Below are 13,875 nucleotides of genomic sequence, written 5' to 3' on the forward strand. Positions count from 1 at the left end.
ACACACACACACACACACACACACACACACACACACACACACACACACACACCACATGTCAACAGCACCTTCAGAGAGACCTGCATCAAATCAGTCAGTGCCCTGAACTGTTTGTAGGATGAGGAGATGAAGATGTAGTTGTATATATATGTGCAAAAGTCTTATCATTTGAACATCCAGGAACAAATGCTGACTTGCATGTCATCTTTGCCAGAGATGAGGCCACAGTTTGGACTAAGGAGATATTTGATTGTTTGGAGAGTGTTCTCTTTGCTGCAGTAAACACCAAGAACAAAATGAACTTGGAGAGAAGAGGGTTTGTTTGACTCACAGGTTAAAGCCCATCATGAAGCCAAGGCAGCAGAAAGTCCAGGCAGGAATCTGGAGGCAGGAACTGAACAGCAGAGAGGAACACTGCCTATGGCTTGCTTCCAGCCTCACATTCAGCTGCCTTTGTTATATCCCCCAGACCCACCTACCCAGGGAGTGCCACCACCCAGAGTGCTTGACCCCCCCCTCCCTGTGCCAGTCAACAATCAAGAAAATATCACAGAGATACATGGCAATGGGCCCATATATGGAGGCCGTTCTTCAGTTGATGGTTCCTCCTGCCAGGTGACTCAAGGTTTAGGGCAAGTTGACAGCTGAAGATACATTCAACAGAGAGGAAGAAATGTATCAGCATTTTGGAGAACAGAGACCGAGCATATATGTTATCCTTATATCCTTCTGGGATAAGAGAGGATACTAGATAACAAGAGGATGTCAGGCCTCTTCCTCTTGGACCCAGACAGGATAGAGACCAGGCAGCTGAGGTGTTTAGCCACGTACTCCTGAACTCAGCCTGGCATCACAGGCTGACTCTCTACAGAAAGGGCTGGTATCTGCAGTCACTTTAAAAAATACTTCAGCTCTCGCTGAGGACTCTTGTCTTCTGGCCCTCTACACCCTCCCTCTATTTTGGGACCATGCCCCATTATCACTGAGCAGAGTGACATTCACAGCAGGTACAAGCAACACATGGGGATTCGTTGGCTCCATTGCACTAATTGGATATCTGTGCTTGCCAGGCGGATGGCACAAGTAGGAGGTGTTTGAACACGTGAGCACAGAGTGCTGCTTACAGTCCATCTCCATGTAGTAAAGAGAGTTGGCAGTTCGAGTGCAAGGTACCTGATGATACACAGAAGCCAGCTCCAGACTAGAGGAATGAAGCCTGCGGTAGGAAAACCTGTGAGGAATGAAAGAGAGTGGCTTGCCTCCCACATTCCCACCCTGTAAGATTTATGTAAGAAGCTGCCATTAGCGCTAATGAGAGTTATGCCTGTGACTCTCCCATGAAATGATGGGAGATGAGCCTCATCCGTCACTGTGGAGAGCGTGGGCTCTAAAGCAGGCTTCCAGCAGGCTTGGGCTGCACTGCATGGGTGTAGCCTCCCCTCCAAGTTGGGGAAGACTCAGCAGGCATTGGCCCGGTAGCCTGCTGGGAGAGGGCCTGGGACAGGTTCCCACAGAGTGGTACAAGGAAAATGGTGTGCGCAAGAGCTGAGTAATTTACAGCTCATCCTCAGAACCACCCACCAGCTCACAAAACCCCGTGTTGGAAAGAGAGTGAACAGACCCTATTCTGTGGACCGATTCCTTCCTCATGAGGCCCTGGGAGGGCACACACAGCATTTTAAACAATTCCTTGGGAATGAGCTGTCCTACTTGCCATGCCCCATGACAGGGCTGCATCATGCATGCACCGAGACTCCATTGCCTCTTCCCAAGCCAGTGTTGTAATTCTCACCTTGTCTCCATGACGCCTCACATGTACTCGGAGTGTGTGGCTCTCTGTGAGAGCCCTCTTCTCTCAGAGGTCCAGTTCTCTCTGTGCTTTGTGCTGACAACATCACTCTATCACTGCATTCTACCTCCACATTCTCTCCTGGTGTGTGTCCCTGCCAACAAGTCTAGGGTCCACATCATTACCAGTGGCGGAGCAACTCTCTACTCCCCAGGGCCACTATCAGCTTGTGTCTTTGGGGTGCTTGTATTATGCTGGTCTGCCATTTCTCTGTGATCATGTAATGAGTGTTAGCATGAGTATTATGTCCAAGGAGGAACATGCGTGTACATAGTGCAGGACCTGCAAACATCTGAATATAGGCTATGCAAAGAAATCCTCCTCCTCCGAGGGGACCTCTCCCGTTCCCTTCCTCTGATCCCGACTTTCCCTTGCAAACCACTCACAGATGATGATATCTGTAAAATACACACACTCAGTGACACTACACACAAAGCTCTGCTATCCTGGTGTGTTTTCGTGTAACATCACATCTTGAGATGATTGGTTAGGTTCCTATAATCATATTCATTAAGATCTCATAGTGTCCCATGAGATGAATGCAACACAATTTCTTCACCGATCTCCCATGGATGAATGTCTGCGTTATTTCCCAAAATCCTGCTCTTAGCAGTAAAACATCAATAAATGTCACAGACACAGCCACACTCCTTCTAGGCTTACCATGTGACAAGAGCCACTTAAGCTCATTCTACTCTTCCCATAGACCTTAGGGATAGAAATGCAGTGATTATGACTGACAGACAGAACAGGGAGCTGTTTAGGATATGCACCGAACGTAGAAAGAATGAAGACTGGCCTGCATCCCCAGCATGCAGGCTCTCTTCAGATGTAGCAGCTGAGGTGGAGTGGCTATGCAAGGCAGACTTTCCCTGAGTTATGTGGTGTGTCAAGGGCTGTGCCACATTCGTATAGTACCATCACCTATTTGATGGTTGTCAGTGAACAGGACATCAAATCCCACTGTAGTACCATGAGCATCTTTCCTCACATGAAATCCAGAATGTCTTCTGAACCCTTTGCCCATTTCCACTTAATCTTCCTGTCCAATTAAATTTATAATTAGTTGTGTTGTGTTTGATATGATTGGGTCTTGTGTGGCCCAGGCTAGCCTCTAACTTAATGTGTAGTTAAGGATGACCTTAATCTCCTAATCTTTCTGTCTCTACCTATATGTGCTATAGTGTTATATGTGCTCAGCTCAGTATCTCACAGCATCTGCCCACATCTGTGGTATTCCAGCCTCACTGTTTCTTATTTGGTTTTTCACAGGTACAGAATTAGAACCACATCCACCCCAGGACTTAGGCTTTTTTGTTTTGCTTTGTTTTGTTTTTCAGGACAGGGTCTCTCTGTGTAGTGTTGGCTGTCCTGGAACTCACTCTGTAGACCAGGCTGGCCTCAAACTCAGACATACATCTTCCTTCTTCTTTCCAAGTGCTGGGATAAAGGTGTGTACCACCGCTGCCCAGCTGGCCTCTTTTTACATTAACTTGAAAGGGAAAAATTAGTCTTCTATATTCTATATTCTCCATGTTCAAAAAGTAATGGTCACTTCAGACATAACAGGTGGTTAATAAATAACAAGCAAGGGTTCCTTTCTACCCAAGTGTTTTACATGGCTCTCTGCATTTGTAAAGGCTTTGTATGGGATGTGGCCAACATGGTTTTTATCCTGTACATTACAGTATGTCCAAAAGAAAACTAGACTATGTACCTTGCACTCCATTCCTTGCCCAACAAGGATAATTCTAGAAGCTTCTGGACAATTTGGATACATGATAGACTTCATAGGTGCAAAGAGAAAGACTGTGTTTACCTACACATTAGTATTCTTTGACAGACATGTTGTACAATACTTTTTATACTGAACCAAGTTACATGTTTCTATTTTTTAAACTTATATTGATTCTTTATTAATATCACATCATGTATTCTAATCTCACTCATCTCCCATCGCTTCATATCTATCCTCTGCCATTGCAACCTCCCCTCAAAAGAAAATAAGATTTAAAAATCTTGTCATGGAAGTTATACTGTGTGCCTCAGTGTTTCACACAGTGTACCCTTTCGTCCACACATTTTTACTTGCAGGTGTTCATTTCAGTGAGTTGTTGGTCTATTTCAAGGCCTCTGGCTTCTGTGACACTATCTATACTGGATCCTCACTGGACTCCTTTTGGATATCCTGTTGTTGCCATGTGTTATGGAGATCCTGCAGCTTTTGACCTGTAGGACTGGCTCTTCCATGTGTCCCAGCAGAATCATGGATGGGGTAGATGTTGGAGGTGGACAAACTCAAAGCCGTGGATCTGGGCCTGGGACATAGCTGAGTTGGTCAAACCACCAGCTCTGCTGCACAGGCACCACCAGGGTGAGCTCTCCAGCATTTCTCTAGCAAGTTCACCCAATGCCACAGCTGGCAAGGGGCAGGGTCAGCTCTCCTGCTCTCCTGTCCTCTAGGCCGGCTCACCTGTGCCTTTGCCATCAGGTCAACTGCTGCCCAGGTGAGGTGTAGGGCCTACTCTTCTGAGTGCTATAGCCAGTGAGGGGCAGGGACAGCTCTCCTGCTCTCATGACCCCAGGGCCAGCTGTACTAACTGCTACTGGCAGTGAGTGAGAGCTAAGGTTGGGGGGAGGGATATCTCCTTTGTCAAAGCTGCTCCAAGCAGACTAGGGACAGGGCCAAATCTCTCTTAGGACCAGCTTACACACTTCCACTCCCCAACTATCAGGGTCATCTGTGCTAGTTCTCCTAAGTGTGTTGGTTAGTGAAGGGTGGGGCCAACTCAGCACAGTGTCTCAGTTGGCAATTCAGACCAGGGATAACTTCATGACCTTTGGTGGTAGCACAGGCCTGGGACATCAACATAGACCCCAGCTGCCATAGGTCCATGGGCACAGACTTGGCCCCCAGCAGCAGCATGGGAATAGATGTCTTCATGGCCTGAGTGGCAGCTCAGGCCACTAAGATCAGCATGTTCCCCCAAAGCTGCATAGCCCTCAGATATCCACATGGTCTCCTGTGGCAGCCCAGACCATGGATATCCATTTGGCCTTTGGTGGTAACTTGGGACACAGACATTGACACAGACCTCAGCTGCAGCAGTATCAGAGACCCAGACATGGCCCTTGGCGGCAGCCTGGCCCAGGACCTCACATTGGACTACTCATGTTCACCTGCTCCTCACTGCTGTTGAGTTTCCAGTTTCAGCTTTCTCCATAGTGTAGAATCCCTCAGCTTCACTTTCTCTTCCATCTCTCTACCAGGTACTCCATGTTTCCCATGTCTCCACCACACATTTTCCTGTCATAGCAGTGCCAGTGGCAGGTGCTTCAGTGTCTTTCTTCTAACCTCCTCAGGCCGGTGTGGCCAGGGCAGGCAATTGGGCATCATTCTTTGGGCTGCTATGGGGCTAGTCAACTCATGTATGTTTTTCTTCTGGCCTGGCCATTGCAGGCTGGCCAGCCCATGGTCATATGTTTCTATTTTTGGACAGAACTTTGAAAGTCCATTTTGGTTAACTCCATATAAAGGGAACCATTGACAACAGGTAAGAAATCTTAACTAGAAGACAATCGAATGGAATATGGTACTTGCTCTTTCTGCAGGATATACTTCTCTAGAAATACGAATAATACATGATCCCTCCTAGAAAAATGGTACCCAATCTTTCTGTTAAGATCCAAGAAGAGGGTGTAAACTCTTATTAGGGAAAGAATATGAAAACAGTAAACAAGTTGGTATTTAAACTACTAGGCCACAATTTCCCAGCAGGACAGGCTTCTTCCCACCACAGATCTCAGCACTAATGTACCTGTTCTTCTTTGAACTTTTATGTTTTTATTCCTCTTCACATATTCATGTAATTTTGTTTATGCATGTTTTTCTTTATTAGGGAGTCTGTTTTCTCCAGGCTCACACATGTTTCCTGAGGAGCTAGGTCATAGGCTGCATACACAGGACACTTATATGCCTGACTGCCACTCACTCAGCAAGCCCTCACTACTGGTCACCTGCCTTCTACATTCTTTGTTTTCTAAATCCACTGCAGTATGTGACTCTCTGAATTTCTCATCCATCACCAATGATGCATGGGCCCAAGTGACCTTGCCTATTTCTCAACTTTGCTTCTATCCAAACACCCACTGGCTGCAGCTTCATTGTTCTCAAGGGAAAGAAAAGAATATCACAGAGAGCCATTTCTATAACACTCCAGGAAGGACAGGAATGGCAACCTGGCATTCTACTCTCCAGAAGGTTGGTGGCCCATGACCTCAAAAATGCAAGTCCTGAGAAAGGCAAGTTTCTACTGTTTTCTAAGATAAATTCCAGGAAAATCAAAGCTGAAACAAGTTTATGTATTTTTAACTCTTCATAATATTTATAATACCACACTATAGTGAAGTCACAAGAACTCATATAAAGTATTACAAGTGAATTATGATGAACAGTTGAAAAGGACTTAGTGATGATCCTGACAACATGATTAAAAATTATTAGGTTGTTTTCTGGGGGAGGGAACCTATGAGGGTAGTAAAGTAGGCATTCCCATAATCTTTATATTTTGGTTGGCTGAGGCTGGAGGACTGTCATGAGGTCAAAGCCAAGTTGGGCTGTATAGCAAGTACCAGGACAGACTAATAAACCACAGTGTGAGACCCTATTCCCTGTTTCAAAGAAAAAAAATATATATAACCCACAAAAAAAAATAAACAAGAGACTCTTGTTAACAGCCTTGAACTGTAGAGTGAGAAGTCATGATTTAACAGCATCCTAGCAGCTTCCCAAGCCCTTGTGCATACACATGATCCATTACACATGCACATATACACATACAGACAACCCCGGATACCTGGCTCTGCAGAGCTGGGTAGAGTGGTTCAGTAGTCAGAGACATGGTTTCAGAGGTCAAATGCCTACCTATGTCTAATCACTCCTGGGCCATTTACTCACCTGTAATCTTTAAGTTTACACTACTGTATACTACTTTGTACACTACTTTGCTTTCATATAAGTCATGATTTACAAATGTGGGTGAGAAGCTGTAATTTCACATGTTATTTTGAGATCAAGTAAGTTGAACAGCACAGTTAAGACCAAGGTTGCCAAAAGTGGGCATTAATGCATGCTTAGCTACTCCTTTTGCATCCGATTAGATGGAACTCATCTCATTTGACCTTGGTTTATAGCCCCTTAACACTCAGCTAAGGCTTTGAAGGGATGTATCTGAGTTAAGGTTTGCTGGAAGCCCAAGACTAAAGACAGGAACACTGCTTACAGCATCTTCTCAAACCAGAGAAATGCCAATTTATAAATCTGGAGCGAAGTCAGAATCCTTCTGGACAAGTGATCCCTGTTTAAGTTGCCACCATTCACAATTCTCCGGAAACAGCTACTGATTTTACTTTCAGTCATATCTTTAGCATGGAAATGGCATGCCCAGTGAGTTTCCTACTTGGACTCTGTACAGTGAATTGGATTTCTTCTGCACCAGCTGCAGGGCACCACATGTGTTTACGTCTCAGCAATCACAGTGGTAAATAGCACATGAGAGGACAGAAAAAAAACGCTGTTAGTCTACGTGCCATTCCACGGAACTTTTATGTTTCCTGCAAGAACAAGCCCAAGGTCCTTACGTGGAGATGTGTAAAGAAGGTAGGTGCTGTAGGCAGACAAGGCTGGGGACTGGAGGACTGCCTGCTGAAGTGAAAGCCATAGGATTGGGTTATAAACAATATGGCTGCTTAACAGGAAGTGCTTATCCCTTCGCTGACTGAGGTGGGGCTGAAAGTAAAGCTCCGGGGGAATCTACAGTAGTGTGGACCCTAAGGGTACATGGAGGAACCAACAGTTGATTCATTTCTAGGATTGGGAGGATGCATGTATTATTATTATTATTATTATTATTATTATTATTATTATTATTATTATTGTTATTACCTTTACAATTCTTTTTAATTTAATTTTTAATTTAAATTTATTTTTTATAGTTTATTCACTTTACATCTCTATTGTAGCCTCCTTTCTCTTCTCCTCCCATTCCTACACTTCCTCAATCTTCCCCCCTATTAGGAGAGCACATCTCTCCCACCACCTGACCCCAGCCTACCAAGTGTCATTAAGACTGCTTGCATCCTTTTCCTCTGTGGCCTGGCAATGCTCCCTCTTATCACCAGGGGAAAGTGATCAAAGATTGGGCAACAGAGTCCTAAATAACTAGGAGGACCCTAGGGAGAAAGCTTAATACTCACTCAGAAGGGTAAATAGAATATACATTAATCTTTATAGAAATTTTAATCAAAACTACCTGGAAACACTGTTTTACACTCATTAGGATGGACGTGGTTGTAGAGATGCTGAAAACCGTACAGTGTTCATGCGAGTGTAAAATGGCATCCCCATTACAAAAATCCTGGAGTTTCCTCACAAACTTAAGCCATTTGATCTATGTGGTCCACACTTCCACTTACAGAAACCGTTCCTGAAGTGTCCAAAGCAATGATCTGAACCTGTGTTTCTCCTCTCTGAGTTACAGCAGTGGCAGCCTTGATAGGTGAAGGGCAGAGAAGCCCAGGCATGTCCAGTGATAAGAGGATACTAAAAGATCATTCAGCCTTACAAAGAAAGGGATTTCAGATATACGGCATGTAATACACCAAAGGCACTACATGAAGCAAAACAGGACAGTCACTGATGTACTGATGCATTATGGCCCCACCCATACAAATGAACTGAGAGCCTCAAATCCTAGGGACAGGAGGAGTCATGGTGGCTGCTTGGGAGGAAATGTTTGGTGGGTATCAGGCTGAGATTTGTAGATATATGGAGCTCAGAAAGTAGATGCTGGTGGTAGCCATATAAGTATGTGAATATTTTCAGGATCCCTGAGTGTGTCCAGACACGGCTAACATAAACTTTTATGCTACGTTGTGTTATTTCACCATAGCTCATTTTTCTGACAAAAGCAGCTCAGCTAAAACCTGGAATTCTGTAAAGCTGACAGCAAGCAGGGTCTCATGCTGATCAGAAAGATCCATCAACAAGGAAGGACTGTGACATCCTTCCCATACGTTGAGGTTCTAAATAAAAACACCCCTCCTTAAACACTGGACAGAACTGGACAGAACACCCTGGACAGAACTGAAAATGGAAACAGATCCAACTTCTCAGGAGTGAGCACTAAGGAGCCATGAAGAGTGGACAAGGCCTATATACGGCATCGTGAAACCTCCATGTGATGCTCCTCCTGGATCAGGCAGTACGCCCAGGTCCTGGTCTAACCACAGGAAACATTCCCCAACTTCACCCTGAGTTTTGTTGTTGACATTAAAGTATGCCTGATTTAGCAAATGAACCCCCCCATCCACAAACATACTTTCATGCTTGTTCACATTAACGACTTTTAAGGCAAATGTACAGATCCTTTGTATGCCAGGCATAAAAAGGCAGGTGTATCATTACCTTTACGTGGCTCCTGGAATATCCATATGTCTGTAGGGGCCAGCGGGAGCCTTTCTTTCGTTGACAAGGTGAGAGACAGAAACACTGGACTGGACTCAGTAACTACATCTTCCCTTCTACCAGATGTGGTCACTCTAGAGGAGAATAGAAAGGCAGGATAATGAGCTGATAGTCACAATAAAACAATCATCCTACATAAGGGATGTGATTACCAGGGTGGACTGCTGTTTGCATTGCATTTGTAATGAGCAGGGAGCTAATAACGGGTCATCATCCCCCCACACGGGCATCCTGTGGGGGGATGATGACATTGACCCCCATATCACAACCAATTTCTGATCAATCATTCCTTATAGAAAAATCCCTTTAGGAAATAAGTTAAATTAATGTTGCAATGTGAAGATAGTATAAAACTATCATATTCCAATAAAACTAGCTAAAAATTATTTGTAATTGGCTTAAAAAGCATTGAGAGAGTGTGATGGCTCATAGGGCTAATTGGAGAAGCATAGTTTCTATTTTATTATCCTCACTTCAGAGGACAGTAAACCTGTCTGTCTGTTGTTGCATCCACTAAAATATTTTGCAAGAGCTTGTTATTTGCTGCTTTAAAAGAAAGACAAAAAGTAAGTGTCCTGGTTTAATTTCTGATGCTTTGATACAATACTCTGACCAAAGCAATTTACAGGCAGAACTTACTTTCGCTAACAATCCCAAATTGCAGTCCTTCCTTTTAGACAGCTAGTCTCATGATATCATGGTAAACAGCAATGAGAAACTAGTACACAGACACACAGACCCCACATGCACACCCATGCTGCCTGACTGCTAGCTGCCTCTTATGCTTAGTTATATTTTTTTCCCACTCTTACAGTTCAGGGCCAACCCAGGAAATGGTGCCACATTCAGCGTGGGTCTTCCTATATCCATTAACAATTTCAACAATACTCTTCAGATAAACCCACCATCGATCTGATCCAGATAATTCCTCATCAAGACTTTCTTCCCAGGTGACTTCAGGTTGTGGCAAGCTGACAGTTAAAATGAAGAAACTCAGTAACATCTTAAGCAATGTTCTAAACCCCTTATTTGTTGGAAGTATAAAATAGCTTCCAAGCATTTCACTTGAAATGGGCTTATTTGTAACCACTGCTTAATACTCATAAAATGGCCACAATTACTAATATGTGGAACATGAGCTATTACCAAAATGGCTTATAGGCATTCAACACTTGATGAAATTAGATGCTGACTTTGTCATACAGAGAGCACTGAGGAACAAATTTAAATATATTTTAAAAGTAAATCAACATGGAGCAAACAAGCAGTTGAGTACACAGTAGAGGGCTGGGTGTTAGTGTTCTGCTGTGATTAAAATCATGTTTTTTTAAATAAAATGTTATTAATGTCTCACACCTCTGAATAAATGTAAGTAGGTCTCACTTCTGGTGGTCAAAGGACTCCCCCTCTATCACAATAAGCTTTTTATTACAATTTCTGAGTTCATCTTGTGGGAAGAGACTGTCTTCCTATCCCTGCCATCCTTGGGAGGTAGCAGGAAACCTGGGTGTGCCACACAGGGCTGCAGGCTGTGGCCCTCTAGAGCAAGTGTTCTGGGAGTCATAGGACCAAGGGTTTCATTAAAGTGATTCTGTCTGCAAAAGAAAATTTTGTGGATAAAAATGGAAAGCCTATCTGGAGCCCCAAACTGAGCCTTTGTTTGCCAGGAGGGGCTTCGCAGTGATTTTCAGCTCCTTGTGGGAGTTGTGATAGAGCATCAAGACTGTTGCCTTCCATCCTCAGGTGACCCACAGGGCAGCCTTTTCATGCTCTCTGAGCACACAGGCATGGAGGCACACCCTCCTAAGAAAAAGAGCTGTGGAGAGGAGGAGCTGTGTGTGGCCAGGGTGAAGCCACTTCTGCAATCCTTCCTTTTTCCAATCCAAATCTTCATCTGCCCTGTTCTAAGAAGTAGAACCCACCAAGCAATGATGTGAGAATTCCTTCTTTGGGGAGACATAAACCAACACCAAATCCTTTCTCAGGAGGTCCCAGTGCCAAACCAAAGTACCATTCAACCAAAGTTCTCCCTGGAGAACTGTCCTAGTTTGCCTTCTATTGCTGTGGTAGATACAATGGCCACAGGAACTTGGAAGGAAAGGATTTATTTCATCTTTCTCTTGACATTCTGTGATCAGGGGGAGCCAAGGCAAAAACCTGGAGTCAAGGACTAAAGCAGAAACCATGGAGGGTTGATACTGGCTTGTTCACTTTGCTCTCTCATACAATCCAGGACCACCTTCCCAGGGGTGGTAGCACCCACTGTGATCTGGACCCTAATGCATCAATCAACAATCAACACAATGCCCTACAGACTTGAATGTATACCAGTTTGATAAAGGTATTCTCTCCACTGAGGTTTCCTCTTCCCAGATGACCCTAAGGGTGCAAAGTTGACAGAAAATAATTTGAACAAGAGCCAATGAGTTTTATTGGGCAGAGCATGGGTGACCCCAAAGAAGCTATAGTGAAAGGTCTTCACCCATCATTGATAATAGCTTCTCCTAGCCACACAGAGCTGCAGATGAGCTCCCCCAAGGAGCCACCTCCTGAGGCCTGAGGCCATGTGGAATTAGCACAGAATTGCATACAAATGACTGGGAGGAGGGCTTGGAAAATTAAGTGAAGGCTCAATGACTTTCTTCTAGCCCCTCCTTCTAATGAGGGAATGCCAACAACCAACAAGACAGATGGCAGTGAGTGCCTGCAAGTAGGCAAAAGTGATCTGATGAAGATGGAGGCTGATTTACTCAGAGGACAACATTCTATAACAAATGGATTGTACTGTACCCGCCCAGAAGAGCTCTTGATGCTTTTTCTGTGTGTGTTTGTGTGTGTACATAAATCTGCATATTAACATCCACATAACTACACACCATGCTTTGATTAATATCTTCCACTATGTAAAAACTCACAGAAAAATTGTCAGGATCCTATAAGGTGCCACCTTTGCCCAGGTGTTCTGTATTGGTAAAGAGATTATGTGAGGGGTCTGGTTGCCACACATGCTATGAGCTAGCTTCTGATGGATTCTGGGATGAGCTCTAAATACAGTATTTAGCAGGCAGGAGAAACAAGCAGTATAGCAGACTGTCCCCCACTATTTCCCTTGCTGTGTTCCCTGGCTTCCCAGAAGAGAATCTGGGCACTTTTCTCGAAGGACTTTGCCATTTTTTGTAAACATATTTTACACATTTGTGTTTTGAAGTATTCTGATATGACTGAGGAGGATTCAGATGCAGTTAGAAGAGATGCCACAGGGATCTCACTTGTTCCCTCTGCATCCCTTGGACCTTGCAAAACCACAGGGCATCCTCCACCCAGAGTAGCACTGGGTCAGCCTGCCCCTCCTCAGACTTAAGTTTTATATGTATATGTGTGTACCTCTATATGTGCCATAGTTTGGCTGCTGAGAATCTGTCAGTGTATGTGTGGGGTGGGTTGTTGTTGTTGTGTGTTGTCAAGTATTGTATTCAATGTGGAGACGCTGTAGACTTGGGGAATTGGGTCCTGGTGGGACATCCTTAGATCATGGTGACCTTGAAGAGAGCTGAGATATACTGGCCTTTTTTGATGGAGCTTGCCCTTCCTCCTGTTCCTCTCCATTGCATCTGGCTCCCGACCAGAGGCATAGAGCAGTGTTCTGCTGGGGATTTAGCTGAACTTAGATCTGGGAGTCAATAATCACCTCTTCCCTTTTAAGTTATTGATTTAGAGGATTTTTGTTCTACAGAGTTGGGAAGCTGGCAGACATCTGGCTAACACTGTGTGTCCAATTTTACAGCACTATGTCATGTGTGTGGGCGGGGCTTGCACTGGCACTATCAACAAGCAGAAAACCAGCCATTCAAAGACATTGGGCTACTTTTTCTTTCATTGCAAGGCTGCCTCTTGGCTCCCATCACCTCTGCCCCTCCTCCCAGTCCCTGAAAAGATACCCATATTTCTGTATTTTGTTATGCCAAGAATGTTTTAAATGGAATCTTATACTACACGATGTTAGAAGTAGCTTTTCTTGTTTAGCTTTCCACCCACCCACCCTCTGGAGATTCCCCAGGTTGCTTCATTCGTTGACAGTTTGTTCTTTTCCATGGCCAAAAAGCATTTGGTGACACATTGTCTGTGGTTAGTCCTTCATCCTCTGAAGGACATCTGGGTAATTCTAGTCTGGGGTTCTCCAAAACAAAGCTCATGCAGGCATTTGCACGTAAGTTTGTGGGTGAACGTAAGTTTCCATTTGGGGGTGATATTCCAGGCCAATAAGTAGGAGGCTGCAGCGGGCTACATAGAAACAGTAAGTCTGATTTTTTTTAAAGGAACTGCTGAAAGATTTTCCACCGAGGCTGTGCCAAGTCACGCACCATCAGTGCATCAGTCTCTTTGCCTCTGGCCAAGTGTGGGGCTATGGCCATTTATCTCGTCAGTTGTTCTGTTGGTATGTGGGTGCCTCCTTGGGTTAAACCCACACTTCCCTTATAGATTGTGGGACTGAAGATTGCAT

The 13,875-nt window shown here is 44.4% G+C and overlaps 1 protein-coding gene across 10 annotated transcripts in view; it reads right to left on the minus strand.

The window, feature by feature from the left end:
* The window catches only part of Myt1l (myelin transcription factor 1 like), a 371,904-nt gene that overhangs the window by 178,716 nt on the left and 179,313 nt on the right, over nt 1–13,875 (minus strand). For all 10 annotated transcript variants that reach the window (XM_055624913.1, XM_055624903.1, XM_055624923.1 and 7 more), the window contains one exon: nt 9,315–9,448. The gene's annotated coding sequence lies outside the window, so the exon portion shown is untranslated. The remainder of the gene's footprint in view (nt 1–9,314; nt 9,449–13,875) is intronic.

Source organism: Psammomys obesus, unplaced genomic scaffold (assembly GCF_907164565.1).
Source record: "Psammomys obesus unplaced genomic scaffold, mPsaObe1.curated_primary_1811, whole genome shotgun sequence".
Classification (NCBI taxonomy): Eukaryota; Metazoa; Chordata; class Mammalia; order Rodentia; family Muridae; genus Psammomys; species Psammomys obesus.